Below are 15,200 nucleotides of genomic sequence, written 5' to 3'. Positions count from 1 at the left end.
TTTGCTGCAGCTCCTCGCAGGTTTTTTTTCATGTGTCACCGTGGGATATTTTGTAGCAAATGTTGCGTGTTTTGTCATTAAATTAATTTTGTTTTTGTTTGAGAAGAGTCTCTCACTACAAATGCATAGAAGTCTTGTCCACTCCTTTTAAAAATTTCGGTACTCATCATCTCTTTCTCTCTGCCATTTTTATTGTCAGGGGGTTACAGAATTCACCATCACGTATGATGATGGAAGGATTTCTTGACCAATCAAATAAAAAGAGAATATGAATGATCCCCAATGAATGGAGAGGATAGATAATTGTTAAAATGAATAGTTAAAGGTCAAATAGACAAAAAAAATCAACATGAGTTTTAAAAATTGGAATTAACTTTTCATTTTAATTTAAAAAATTGTGTGTATTTTGGGAATGACAGAAGAGCCATATTTGGTTGCATACTGAGACATATTTGGCTCTAGAGCCACAGGTTGCGGACCCCTAGTCTATGTAAACAGTTTTGGTTTAGACAACAACTACAAGTTAGCGGGATAGAATCACTTACACTTAAACCCCTCGCTCCCCTCCAAAAAATCAACACACACACAAAGTTATTTTTGTAACAAATAAAGGAGGCAAATAATACAAAAATTAATCCCATATTGCTGGTAAAGAAAACAATTACACTGCATATTCAAATAGCCGCTGTGATCTCTCAAGTATAAAATCAACTTAGAAATTCTGACAAGCTATAAAATTAATCAAAATCCAATAGTCTAATTACTTTTCCTTGTTAAAACTACCTATTCTTTTATTAAATGAACTTCACTTCATTTCAAAACAATTTAGCTTTCCTTCACAGCTACATATACGCATTAATATGCACAAGAATTTTAAAATTTTCATCAACCTAAAACTTATAAATTTGAAAAAAACCTCTGTAAAGCTAACTTGTACTTATCAATGCAATAAGACAACATCCCTGTTTTTGATTAAAACAAAAGGTTTTTTTAAATTTGACAAGAAACCATGCATGAAAGGACGACAATTTTTTTAAAAGTGCATATGCCTCTCATGCTGCTTCAAATGGCAAAGCTTTGCGTGCCTGGCTCAGTGCCAGTTGACAGCTCAGCTTGATATCAATGCACATTCTGACCCCCCCTTGCAGTGTGTCACTTCTGAATTGTTTTCACAGTAGAAAGTTTATTCAACCTCTCTCTTGAATGCAGTGGACCGACCATCATCCTGCAATTTAATCATAGCAGGGCAAGTTATTTTTCTGACAGCACTAAAGCCAGAGAGCAATTCTTAATGAACAGCTTGATACAAGTGGAATTTCGACTGTTTTAGCCTCAATTAATTCTGCTGTCAAAACAAATGACCACTCTTAGTGCTTAGATGTTAAGCTAGATCACAAAGGTCAATTTTGTGTATACACAAATACATAAGCAATATTTTACTTGCTATCATCTGATGCTTTCATGTTTATCATCAACAAAAAATTAAGAGTTTTCAAACAGACACTAGAAATGTAAACTAAATTTGTCAACCTACAGTACCATTTTTATCAGAAAGATTCCATTTTAACTGCTTTTCCACATTTTAAAATAAAGAGAACATGAAGGAAATTATTTTCTGCTCTAGAACATCTGGTTTTAGTACTAAAAGTTTTAAAAATAAACTGATCAACTGAGGTGCAAAGGAGAATGAGAGTTCCTTATCTACAAGAAAATGCATTTAAAATACAGTATTTACCATGTCTGGGTCAATGGCCTTAAGCAACTATTTTTTTGCTAAATATATTAAATAAAATTTAAATATATATTTTATTCTATAGCTGATGCAATTAATCTTTGAAAATGAATAGACATGAAGTAAAAGATATATAATTAAGAAACATTAATATTGAAAACAGGGTAGTGTGGTCAAACTAAAGAAAACCTTTGAAAATTAAATGCTCATTCTAGGGATGCTAAAAGCAGGTAACGGTGTAACCACTGAAAATTTCACACTGCGGGGTCACCGGGAGAAGAGCCCGCTGGCCCCACACCTGGGGAGCCAGCTGAGCTGGGGGCTTTGCAGTATAAGTTTTATACTGCAGAGCCTGCGGTGCAGGGCAGCCACTGGCTTCCAGGAGCTAATGCATGCCTGAAGTCAGCTTAAAAGCTGGCTCCTGGTGCACACCAGCTCCCAACCTGCTGCCCCACTTCCGGGGAGCCTGCTGCCACCCTGCGCTGCTCAGCCGATTCCCCGGGAGCTAGTGCAAGCCGGGAGCTGACTTAGTCTAGCTCCAATCGTGTACTCACTGGCTCCCGACCTGGCTCCCAGCCCCAATCCCAGGGAGCTGGGCAGGAGGTTACATGCAACCATTAATGGTATCTGATAACCAAAGGCTTATCAGTTAACTTAAATGGTTATACTATTACATCCCTACCTTATTCTACAAGAAATTTTTTCAAAAAGTATAAGTAAAGGATTTTTCTGGCTGTTTTTATCAAACAAAGAAAAGAAAGACATAAGCAGGGCCTGACCTCATGGATAGGAACAGAAAGCAGTGTAGAACATATAAATGCCTCATCTACATTTTGATGTGGTTCCCAACATAATACTAGAGTGCCTAATCAAACATTTTCATACCCCCATGCTTATAAACCTCCCCAGTGGATCACTATCTTGTTGGGGTGAGGGGCTTGTGTGTCTCAGTGACCCCAAGAGCTATGTCGGCAGGAGCCTAGTGCTGCTGGTAGGATCATCCATGCTAGACAGGTTGAAGGGTAGAGACCAGACTAAGTGTGATTCACTGGTCCTCCAGGTTGGGGGTTCAGCTCAGGGCTAAGACCTAGAAAAAAAATTGTTACAGAAATAGCAACAAAAAATTCTCCTACAACTTTGTGCGATGGTCTTCCTAAGTCCTCTCTGGGGACCTGTATGACTGACAGTAGTGAAAGCCATGAGGAAGCTACTGCCACGATGATGGTCACCAAGATAAAGACCAGAATTGGATTCTGGAATATATGAACCATGTACGATATTGGCAAGCTAGCACAAATAGTCGCCGAAATGAGACGATACAATCTACACATCCTTGGTGTTAGTGAGAGTAGATGGACAGGATTGGGGAGATTAAAGACTTCTACAGGAGAAACAGTGATTTACTCTGGAAGAGACAATGACCAGCATCACGAAGGAGTGGCCATCATCCTTAAGAAGGGGATAGAGAAATGCTCGCTAGAGTGGAAACCTGTCAACAGCATATGGGCCTGTTCCTAAAAAGGATGAATAGGTGAACTATTGCGAAGCCTTCTGTGAAGTGTACGATGGTATTTTCTTGCTCTGTTGCTGAATGTCTGATTAACTGAAAAGATTATTTCACTTTGGGAAAAAAACCAAGATACTGATTTAACCACTACTGTTTTGTCCTGATGGGGAAAATACAGCTCTATGTATGACAACATCCTCAAGTGATTGGACAAAAATCCCAATAAATGTATTCTCTCCAGTACAGAGAGAGCATGTGGGCCATTTTAGCAAAACAACAAAACCAACCAACCAACAAAAAAAAGAGTACCTAAGATTTAAAGGAATGGAAGAGATCCTAGTTTATTTTTCTTTCATTCAAAACAAAAACAAAAACAAACTCTCTCTCCCCTCCCAACCCACGCCCCCCCCCACCAAACCCAAATCTCACCACTTTGAGAAGGAAGACCATACTCTACTGTGCCTATTTAGGACCAAACAGCTGCTACTTATAGCCTGAGGCAATGAAAACTTGAGCTATTATGATGCCTTTCACTTGAACCAATGGATGTTATGAAAAATGTCAAAAAAAGAGATACAAGTACACCAGTATATTAATCACCAGCTGCAGTAAGAACATAAGAATGATCATACTGGATCAGACAAAAAGTCCATCTAGACCAGTATCCTGTCTTCTAACAGTGGCCAATGCCAGGTGCCCCAGAGGGAATGAATAGAACAGGTAATCATCAAGTGATCCCTTTTCTCTCATCCATTTCCCGCCTTTGATCAACAGAGGTTAGGGACACCATTCCTACCCATCCTGGCTAATAGCCATTGATGGACCTAGCCTCCATGAATGTATCTAGTTCTTTCTTGAATCCTGTTGAAGTCCTGGTCTTCACAACATCGTCTGGCAAGGAGTTACATAGGTTGACTACGCGCTGCGTGAAGAAAAATGTCCTTTTGTTTGTTTTAAACCTGATACCTATTAATGTGATTTGGTGATCCTTAGTTCTTATGTTATGGGAACATGTAGATAACTTATCCTTCTTCACTTTTTCCACACCAATCATGATTTTATAAACTTCTATCATACCCCCCCGTCTCCTCTTTTCTAAGTTGAAAATTCTCAGTCTTTTTAATCTAACTTCATATGGCACCCATTCCAAACCCGTAATCATTTTGTTGCCCTTTTCTGAATCTTTTCCAATGCCAATATATCTTTTTTGAAATGAAGGGACCACATCTGTACGTAGTATTCAAGATGTGGGTGCACTATGGTTTCAGACAGAGGCTATAAAATATTCTCTGTCTTATTATCTATCCCTTTTTTAACGATTCCTAATGTTCTCTTTGCTTTTTTGACTACCACTGCACAGTGAGTGGATATTTTCAGGGAACTATCCACAATGACTCCAAGATCTCTCTCGAGTAGTTATAGCTAAATTAGTCCCCATCGTTTTGTATTTATAGTTGGGATTATTTTTTCCAAATGTGCATTACTTTGGATTTATCAACATTAAAATTAATTTGCCATTTTGTTGTCCAAACACCTAGTTTTGTGAGATCCTTTTGAAGCTCTTCGCAGCTTTTTTTGGTCTTAACCATGTTGAACAGTTTAGTATCATCTACAAATTTTGCCACTTCACTGTTTACCTCTTTCTCAAGATCATTTCTGAATAGGTTGAATAGGATTGGTCCCAGGACAGACCCTTGGGAGACCCCACTAGTTATCTCTCTCCACTCAGAAAACTTACCATTTATTCCTAACCTTTTTTTTCTGTCTTTTAACCAGTTATCAGTCCATGAGAGGACATTCCCTTTTATCCCATGACAACTTACTTAAGAGCCTTTGATGAGGAACCTTGTCAAAGGCTTTCTGGAAATCGAAGAATACTATCCACTGGATTCCCCTTGTCCACATGTTTGTTGACCTCCTCAAAGAACGTTAGTAGATTAGTAAGCCATGATTTCCCTTTACAGAAACCATGTTGATTTTTTCCCCAACAATTTATGTTCATCTATGTGTCTGAAAATTTTATTCTTTACTTTAGTTTCAACTAATTTGCTCGGTACTGACATTAGACTTACCAGTCTGTAATTGCCAGGATCAACTTCAGAGCCCTTTTTAAATATTGGCATCATGTTAGCCATCTTCCAGTCATTAGGTACGGAAGCTTATTTAAAGGTTAGGTAACAAACCACAGTTAATAGTTCCGCAATTTCATATTTGAGTTCCTTCGGAACTTTTGGGTGCATGTCATCTGGTCCCAGTGCCTTGTTACTGTTAAGTTTATCAATTTGTTCCAATACTTCCTCTAATGACATCTCAATCTGGGACAGTTCCTCAGATTTGTCACCTAAAAATAATAGTTCAGGTTTGGAAATCTCTTTTTGAGTTTTTGGCTAGCTGGTCTTCAAACTACCTTTTGGATTTTCTTACCATATTTTTACACTTAATTTGACAGAGGTCCTTTCTATTTTCCTCGCTAGGATTTAAATTCCACTTTTTAAATGATGCCTTTTTATTCTCACTGCTTCTTTTACTTGGTTAAGCTAAGTCATAGTGGCACTTTGTTGTTACTGTGTTTTTTAAAATTTGGAGTATGCATTTAAGTTGGGCCTCTATTATGGTGTTTTTTAAAAAAGTTTCCATGCAGCTTGCCCCTCATGCCCCCATACCCTCTGCCACAACACTCCTGCACCCCCACACATACCCCAACCCTGTGCCCAATGTACACCGAAACCTTCTACACCTTGAGCCCCTCACAGACCCCAATAAAGATTCTTGCACCCCATATCTCCAGCCCCGTTATAACACTTCTGCAAGCCCCCACACCCAACCTTGTGCTGAGCTCTTCATACTCCCTAACCCAGACTCCTGCACCACCACATCCCCAGCCCACTGCCACAAGATTGACAGAAGACAGCCCGAAAGCATGCATGAAGCTAGATTGACCAGTTATGATGTAAACGTCAAAGAAATGTGCGAAAAGTTGCAGCAGCAGAAGTCCCATTAAATAAAGTCTGTAAGTATGTTTCATTTTTGCTATTAGTAATCATTATGTCAATTATTAATAATATTAAGTTGTCTATTTTCAATCATGCAAAAGGGCATTCTTATACAGTTCTTTGTTGACCACTAGTTGTGAATTTTGATATAATTTGGCTCTTTGGTCTGAAAAGGTTGCTGATCCCTCCATTAGATATTTTCTGCGTAGTGTTGCCTTTTATTAGTCAATTCTCTTTAAACACACAAAAAAGGTTACATCAGCACTGCCTCTCACAATGTGAGAATGTACCAAAAATGATGAAACCCCTGAGGCAGTAATTCACATTGCATAAATCAACAGGCAACAGCTTGATGCATGCAAAAGTGTCAAATGACAGGTCAAATTGTACCTCCAGGAGAAACAGGATGCCTAACAGTTAATGCACATTTAGAGCTGGAAAGAGCAAAGGCCCTAAAATATGTGAGACAAATGTCTGACACTCAACTTGCACCCTTTGGAGTCTTTTAAGCTATCTTCTCAAATGGAGAGTGGAATGACAGGGAAGTAATGCGCATGTGGCAAATGCATCAAAACCTCCATGAATCCCATCAATTTCCACAGAGAGGAACAACTGAAAATTTAAAGAATGCCAAAATGATATTTTAGACCAGGGATGGCAAACTATGGTTCGCAAGCCAAATATGCGTTCTAGAGAGTGCCAGATATGGCTCTTCTGGAGCTCCAGCTCAGCCCCCACCCCAGCACCTCTCACAGCAGACAGCCAGCACTGGCACTACAGCCTTACATCCCTCCGCACGACTCGAACACCAGCACCAGATTCCTGAGGGAGGAGAAGGGGGCGGAGGGAGAAAGCGCCTAGTCTCCCTGCCGGATCCGGGGTTTCATTTCCCAGGAATGAAAAAGGGCTCCCTCTGTGCTGCCGTTTTCATTTCCCTGGGGCACACTTCCTCCTGCAGGCTTCTCCTGTGAATCCTGCCTGGTGCCTGGGAGCAGCTGGATGAAGAAGTTACTCACCTTCGTGCAGTAACGATGGTTATTTGAGATGTGTCCCTGTGGGTGCTCCACTCTAGGTGTCAGGCTTGTCCCAGTGCTGCTAGTCAGAGGTTTTTACAGCCGTAGTCAGCCGGACCACGCATATGCAGTTAGGGTCTTGTGCCGTTTGTGCTTTTCTTCTGTCGCACGGTCTGGTTCCTGCCAGTTCCTCTCACCACTCAGTATCGGAAACGAGGCAAAACAAGTCCCAGAGCGGGGAGGAGGGCGGGACATGGAGCACACACAGGGACACTTCTTGAAGAACCATCATTACTGCATGAAGGCAAGTAAGAAGAAGTTACTCACCCTGTGTAGTAACGATGGTTCTTCGAGATGTGTCCCCGTGGGTGCTCCACTCCAGGTGTCGGGTCCCGTCCCGGCGCCGCTGGTCGGAAAGTTTTCCATAGCCGTAGCCGGGCTGGACCGCGCATGTGCGAGCGCAGCGCGCAGCGTTCGCACCTTTGCAACGGTCCGGCCCCCCCCGTCAGTTCCTCTCACCGCTCGGTCCCTGGAAGACAAAACAAAGAGACCCGGAGCGGGGAGGAGGGTGGGGCGTGGAGCACCCACGGGGACACATCTCGAAGAACCATCGTTACTACACAGAGTGAGTAACTTCTTCTTCTTCTTCGAGTGGTCCCCGTGGGTGCTCCACTCCAGGTGAGTACAAAGCAGTAACCCAGAACGCGCTCCGGGTCAATTATTTTCTACCGTGGACAGTACCGCAGAGGCTACCGCAGCGTCTGAGGCCCACCTCTTCGTTATGGTACAATGATGTGCGAAAGTTATACTAGAAGCCCAAGTAGCCGCACGGCAGATATCCGCTAGGGGAACTCCCCTTGCGAAGGCGGTGGAAGTCGCTACAGCTCGTGTGGAGTGAGCCCGAGGCAAAGAAGGAAGAGGTTTGTTTCTAATTGAGTGACATTCCGTAATGCAGAGCGTAATTAATTTTGCAATGCGCTGAGTGGAAAGTGCCTTGCCTTTCGATCTAGGTGCCAGAGATACCAATAACCTGTCAGTTCGTCGCCATTGGCGTGTTCTGTCTATATAGAAAGACAGCGCGCGTCGGACGTCGAGTGTGTGGAACAGAGCGTCTCTACTGGAGGAATGAGGTTTGGGATAAAAAGTCGGGAGAACGATAGGCTCATTAATGTGGAAAGAAGAACAAACTTTGGGGATAAAGTCCAGGTGTAATCGGAGTGTTACTGTATCTTTGGAAAAAATCGTGAAGGGAGGGTTTGCCATCAGCGCCCCCAGTTCCCCTACCCGTCTTGCCGATGTAATTGCAAGTAGGAAGACTGTTTTCATCGTTAAATAATGTAGCGAAACCGATATCAAGGGCTCGAAAGGTGGGTACATAATGGTATCCAACACTAAATCGAGATTCCAGGAAGGGGAGGGTGCGCTTCGTGGCGGATATAAGTTTTGGAGTCCTTTCAAGAACCTCTTTGTAATTACGTGGGAGAAGAGCGCGGAACCTTCTACTGGATGGTGAAAAGCACTGATGGCTGCCAGATGCACTCTTAGAGATGATAGTGTAAGACCTGAGTTCCGTAAATAAAGGATGTAGTCCAAAACATTCTGTAGAGGGGATGATAGGGGGTGTATGTCGTTCTGAATGCACCAGTCAGAAAATCTTCGCCACTTTGCCAGGTACGTATTTCCGCGTAGACTTCTTCCTACTGTGAAGAAGTACTGTCTTGACCTCTTCAGGGCACAGATTTTCGTCTCCTTTCAACCACTGAGAAGCCACGCCGTCAGATGCAACGGCTGCAGCCTGGGGTGTAATAGCGCACCCCGTTCCTGAGTAAGGAGATCTTGGTGGAGAGGAAGAGGGTAAGGTGGCTGAATTGACATCCTGTGTAAGAATGGATACCAGGCTTGTCTGGGCCATGCTGGCGCTAGCAAAATGACCGTCGCCGCCTCTAATCTGATTTTCTCCAGTGTCCTGGAGATAAGCGGCGTGGGAGGAAACGCGTACAGAAGTGCCTTCTTCCATCTGAGCAGAAGCGCATCGCCGAGAGAGCCTTTGCCGAGTCCTGCTCTCGAGCAATATAGGCGACACTTCCTGTTGCTGTATGTTGCGAATAGGTCTACCAGTGGGATACCCCATCTTCGAAATATCGCAGATAGTATGTCTGTCCTTATTTCCCACTCGTGATCCGTGGGGAACTGTCTGCTGAGGGAGTCTGCAATTACATTGGCGGTGCCAGGTAAGTATGATGCTGTTATGGTTACGCTGTTCTGTATGCACCAGTTCCAACACCGTACTGCTTCGGCGCATAGGGAGCGTGATCATGCTCCTCCTTGCCTGCTGACATAATACATCGCAGCTACATTGTCCGTCAGTATCCTTACTGTGAGACCTTTGATCTGAGGAAGAAAATGTTTGCATGCGTAGAAGATTGCTCGAAGTTCCAACAAATTTATGTGCAGACGCCTCTCGCTGAGCGACCATTTGCCCTGGATTCGTTCACTGTCCATGTGGGCCCCCCAGCCTATGAGCGAGGCATCCGATGTTATCTGCACCGTTGGTTGTTGCCGATGGAATGGAACCCCCGGCAGGAGGTTTTGCTCTTTTGTCCACCACTGCAGCGATCTCTGAACATGCGGGGGTAGCCACACTAGCTTTTGAATGTCGTGTCTCACGGGGACATAAACCGTGGACAGCCAATGTTGGAGACCCCTCAAGTGTTATTTCGACCCATTGGTGATAGTAAGGTCGTAAGCGGTGGTGGAAAATGGGTTTTGCCAGGGTGATTGGTAGTGTGCGCTTGCCCTCGACCAGGGAGTCAAACTTGCTGTTTTGAGGCAGGCGTGCCCGTCACTCTAGGTGGTGGTGGTGGACGCCTTCGTTGAGGGCGCTGTCTTGATCGCGATTGGTCGAAAGGGCGATTTTGCTGCCTCCGAGACTGATAATCATACCGTCTTTGGTATGGGAAATAACGCTGGCGACGGAATGGTGGTGCGTACATGCCGAGCGTACGAAGTGTTGTTCTTGAGTCTTTCCCAGTATGAAGGACCTCGTCTGTTTTTTCTGCAAACAATTTTACCTTATCAAAGGGGAGGTCTTCTACCTTGGAGTGCAGCTCCTTAGGCACCGCCGCCGTGGCGAGCCAGGAAGAGCGCCTCATTGACACCGCTGTTGCTACTCCCCGAGCTGCCGTATCAGCTATGTCCATAGCTATCTGAAGGTTAGCCTTTGAACATGCATAGCCCTCCTTGAGGATAGATCGGAGCAGTTCCCTGTCCGCCTCTGATGATCTTTGGGATAGCTCAGTAAGCTTCGCTATACTATCGAAGCTGTGATTCGCCAGGAGAGCTGTATAATTCGCTATGCGAAGGAGTAACGTGGCCGATGTATAAACCTTTCGGCCAAAGGCGTCCAGTTTCTTTGCCTCCTTATCAACCCCCGCATTTTTTAGCTGCGGGTTCTTAGCCCTTTGGAGAGCTGCGTCAACAACCAAGGAGTTTGGCTGTGGATGAGTAAACAGAAATTCTGAATCTTTAGATGCTATAAAGTAGCGCTTCTCCGCCGGTTTCAAAGTTGGTGTAGTCGAAGCCGGGGTATGCCAAATTTCTGTTGCTGATTGGAGGATAGCCTCGTCCATAGGAAGGGCAACTTTAGATTGTTGCTTAGGGTTTAAGTTTCTCCAGAGTTTAAATTGTTTCGTTGGAGTGTCTAATATCTGAACATCTTGAGACTGGGCCACTCTCTTAAAAAGCTCTTGAAAGTCCTTTGTGTCATCTGGGGGAGATGGGTCCCCTTCAAACACTGCATCGTCAGGATAAGATGACGACATATCTTTTTGGGACGCAGTCCGCAGTTGATCGTCCGTATCCGATATCTGTCCTTCCTCAGGCTCAGATAGTTGAACTGAAGGCGAGCGGTTCTGCTGTCGACATGACGCCCCCTTCCAGTCTTGAATTGGTGACAATTGTCGCGCTTCATGAGGAGTATGGCAACAGCAGTGCCGAGAACGATAGTGAGGTCTTTCATATTCGCAAGATGATCGATTGCCCCTATGTTCAGGGTGATCAGGAGATGACCTCCGCGAGGAGTATCTACTGGCATACCCCCTATGATAGGATCTCGGGGGGGAAAAACTTGGTGAGCGGGATCTGTATGACGATTCCCGATGATAATGATGATACCGTTCGCGATGATCAGAATAACGAGACCTTGATCTCCATCGCGGGGACATTGGTTGGTTATGAGAAGACGCGAGATGACTAATCCTTGGTGAATGAGAGGGAGAGATTGAAGGCTCAAGTGAGGGTGAAATTGAATGCCTCGTTGCTGACTTCCTAGCAGCCTTAGTGGGGACTGCAGAGGTAGGAGGAGCCTCCCTCCCTTGTGTTGATAAAGAAGAATTGGCAGGGGGAGGAATAATTGAGACTGCACTGTCATGTTATCCTGCTGCCCTGCCCGGCACCGTAGTCAGCTGCTCCTCCGGTGCGGCTGTAACAATAAGCTGATTCGTCGGTGCCGACTCAGCACAGTGGGGGGCGCTCTGCCGGCCCCATTCACTAAGCTCCCCGGTGCCGTCTGTCAGGGCTGCGTCCGGTGCCGGACCCTGTGCTGGCTTGCCCTGGCTTAGCGCAGCCATTTGCGGTGCCGCTCGGGTTTGCGGCTGGGCAGACTGCCGCGGCTCCAGCCCTTGCAGCGGTGCCGAGCGCTGCGAGTCACTCGCACTCTCAGCGGGGCGCAGAGCCGGTGCCGATGACGTGTGGCTTGATGTTGCCGCCTGCGGCTTATGCGACCTCTCCGGCTGTCTTGCGGCCCCGAAGGCACCCTGTTTATGTCCCTGAGGAACACGGGACATTGAAGGAGGCGGGAGGGAGCGCGTAGGGTAAGCCCTTTTCTTTTTCGTTCCCATTGCCGGTGGGGACCTTGATCTTTTACCTTGCCCTCCGGGAGCTTCTGAGAGCTGCTGTTCAGAAGGCTGTAGTGCCTTATCGCAGAGCAGGAGTTTTAAGCGCATATCCCTTTCTCTGCGCGCCCTGGGAGTTAATTTTGCGCAGTGAGCGCATTTTTGTGGTACATGCGCTTCTCCCAGACATCTTACACAGGCTTCATGCCCGTCAGATGCGGGCATGGCTTCTTTGCAGTGTAGACACCGCTTAAAACCTGGTGACCCAGGCATAATTTCCCTTCTTCTTCTTTTGTCTTTTTTTTTTTTTTTACTAAGTATTATTATCCAATTCGACTAACTATTTCTCTCTGTTTTCTTTTTTTTTTTTTTCGTAGGACGTTCCTGTCTGAGGAGAGAAGCGACGTTCCGCCAGTGACCACGGGCGGCTGAGAGGAACTGACAGGGGGGGGCCGGACCGTTGCAAAGGCGCGAAGGCCGCGCGCTGCGCTCGCGCATGCGCGGTCCGGCCCGGCTACGGCTATGGAAAACTTTCCGACCAGCGGCGCCGGGTCGGGACCCGACACCTGGAGTGGAGCACCCACGGGGACCACTCGAAGAAGAACTTCTTCTTCTTCTTCTTCGAATGGTCCCCATGGGTGCTCCACTCCAGGTGACTGTAAAGCAGTAGTTAGTGTGCGCTCCAGGTCACTGCTTCTCCACAACAGACAAAACTGCCGATGCAACCATGGAGTCTGAAGCTAGATGTTGTACTATAGCGGAATGATGCATAAAGGAGGTGCTGGACGCCCAGGTAGCTGCTCGGCAAATATCACTCAATGGAACTCCTTGGGCAAAAGCCGTAGAAGTTGCCACTGCTCTTGTAGAGTGCGCTTTCGGCCGCGAAGAAAGCGGTTTATCCCTCAGAGAGTGACAGGTAGTGATGCAGACACCGATAAGTCTAGCTATCCATTGGCTGGAGAATGCGTTGCCCTTGGACAGCTGTTCAATTGATACTATCAGTTTGTCTGTGTGACACCATTGCCGAGTCCTGTCTATATAAAAGGAAAGGGCTCAATGGACATCGAGGGTGTGCAGCAAAGCATCTCTCTGAGACTAGTGAGACTTAGGATAGAAGGATGGGAGGACAACAGGTTCAATTAATGTGGAAGGATGAAGAGACCTTGAGGGTAAAAGCTGGGTGAAAACGTGATGTGACTGCATCTTTCGAGAAAAAAGTGAAGGGTGGAGTTGCCATTAATGCCGCTAACTTGCTGACTCTGCTTGCTGATGTGATTGCAAGAAAGACAGATTACTTTCATGGTCAGCATTTGTAATGGTATGGTAGCTAGTGGTTCGAAGGGAGGGTACATAATCGTGTCCAGTACCAGGTCCAGATTCCGGGGGGGGAACTATGAGGAGGATGCAAATTCGCCAAGCCTTTTAGAAACCTTTTGGTATTATGGTGTGCTAACACTGACACCCCCTGAATGGGACGCTGAAAAGCACTAATAGCTGCCAAATGCACTTTTAGAGACAAAACCGAAAGCCCAGAGGTTTGCAGGTGGACAACGTAGTCCAAAATATGGTGCAAAGGAATGAAATGAGGGTTGATGCCACTGTGAGAGCACCATTGCGAGTATCTAAGCCATTTTGCAAGGTAAGTACTCTGAGTGGATGACTTACAACTGTGAACTAGTATTGCTTTGACTTGGTCTGAACAGAGGTCCTCTCCCAGCCTGAGCCAGCTAGAAGCCATGCCGTCAGGTGTAGGGAGTCTGGTCTGGGGTGAAGGAGAGAACCGTGGTCCTGAGAGAGGAGATCTGGGAGGAGAGGAAGCTGGTAAGGCGGCGCCACTAACATGATATGGAGAAGTGGGTACCAGGGTTGTCTTGGCCAGGCTGGGGCCAGGCGAATTACTGATGCTGTTTCTGCTTTGATTTTCTCCAATGTTCTGGGAATGAGAACCATTGGGGGAAATGCATAAAGATGATCTTTCCTCCAATTGATTAGAAGAGCATCCCTGAGCGGGCCCTTGCCAATACCCGCTCCGGAACAGAAGAGGCGACATTTTGCATTGCTAGGAGTGGTGAATAGGTCTAGTACCAGGGTTCCCCATCTGTGAAAGATACGCTGAAGGACGTCCGTCCTTATTTCCCATTCGTGGGCCTCGGGAAATCTGCTGAGAGAGTCTGCAATGACATTGCTGGTGCCAGGTAAGTAAGATGCTGCAACGGTGATGTCGTTCCGTATGCACCAATTCCAAAAGCGGACCGCCTCTATGCATAGAGAGCGTGACCTTGCTCCCCCTGGCCTGTTTATATAATACATTGCAGCGACATTGTCAGAAAGCATTCTGACGGCAGTGCCCTTTATTGGAGAGTGGAAATGCTTGCATGCATGGAAGATGGCCCTCAACTCCAAGAGGTTTATGTGTAGACACCTTTTGGTGAGAGACCATTTGCCTTGTACATGTTTTTCGTCCATGTGTGCATCCCACCCTATGAGGGAGGCATCTGTAGTTATCTGAGCGGACGGTTGTGGATGCTGGAATGGAACTCCCGTCATAAAGTTGCATGTTTTTGTCCACCAGTGGAGGGACATGTGTACATGATTTGGAGGATCCACTATTTTGTGGATACTGTGTTTTGTGGGTGTATATATGGTTGTCACCCAATGTTGTAGACACCGCAAGTGAAGACGTGCGTGAGGGACGACAAAGGTGGTCGCAGCCATGTAACCGAGTAATCTCGGGCAAGTGTGTATTGAAATCATTGGAGCCTGGATGACTATGTGGATGAGATCTTGAATTGCCTGAAACCTTTCCAGTGGTAAGCATGCCCTTGCCGCAAGGAAATAGAGCATGGCTCCTATAAATTTTATGTTCTGAGTCAGTTGAGGGTGGACTTTTGCTCTTTTACTATGAGACCCAGCGACTCGAACATCTGCTTGACAAGTGTCACCATGTGAGAGGTCTCCTGCTGTGTTGTGCCCCTGATTAAGCAATCGTCGAGATGGGGAAGATGACGAGATTTAGACAGCAGAGATACGCCGCAACTACAGCAAGGGTTTTTGAAAAAACTC

At 45.7% G+C, this 15,200-nt stretch overlaps 1 protein-coding gene across 5 annotated transcripts in view; it reads right to left on the bottom strand.

The window, feature by feature from the left end:
• The window catches only part of FCHO2 (FCH and mu domain containing endocytic adaptor 2), a 223,517-nt gene that overhangs the window by 100,703 nt on the left and 107,614 nt on the right, over positions 1–15,200 (bottom strand). The window lies entirely within an intron of this gene.

Source organism: Pelodiscus sinensis, chromosome 6 (genome assembly GCF_049634645.1).
Source record: "Pelodiscus sinensis isolate JC-2024 chromosome 6, ASM4963464v1, whole genome shotgun sequence".
Taxonomy (NCBI): domain Eukaryota; kingdom Metazoa; phylum Chordata; order Testudines; family Trionychidae; genus Pelodiscus; species Pelodiscus sinensis.
The sequence above is the reverse complement of the archived record's forward strand: the minus strand, read 5'-3'. Positions and strand labels throughout refer to the sequence as shown.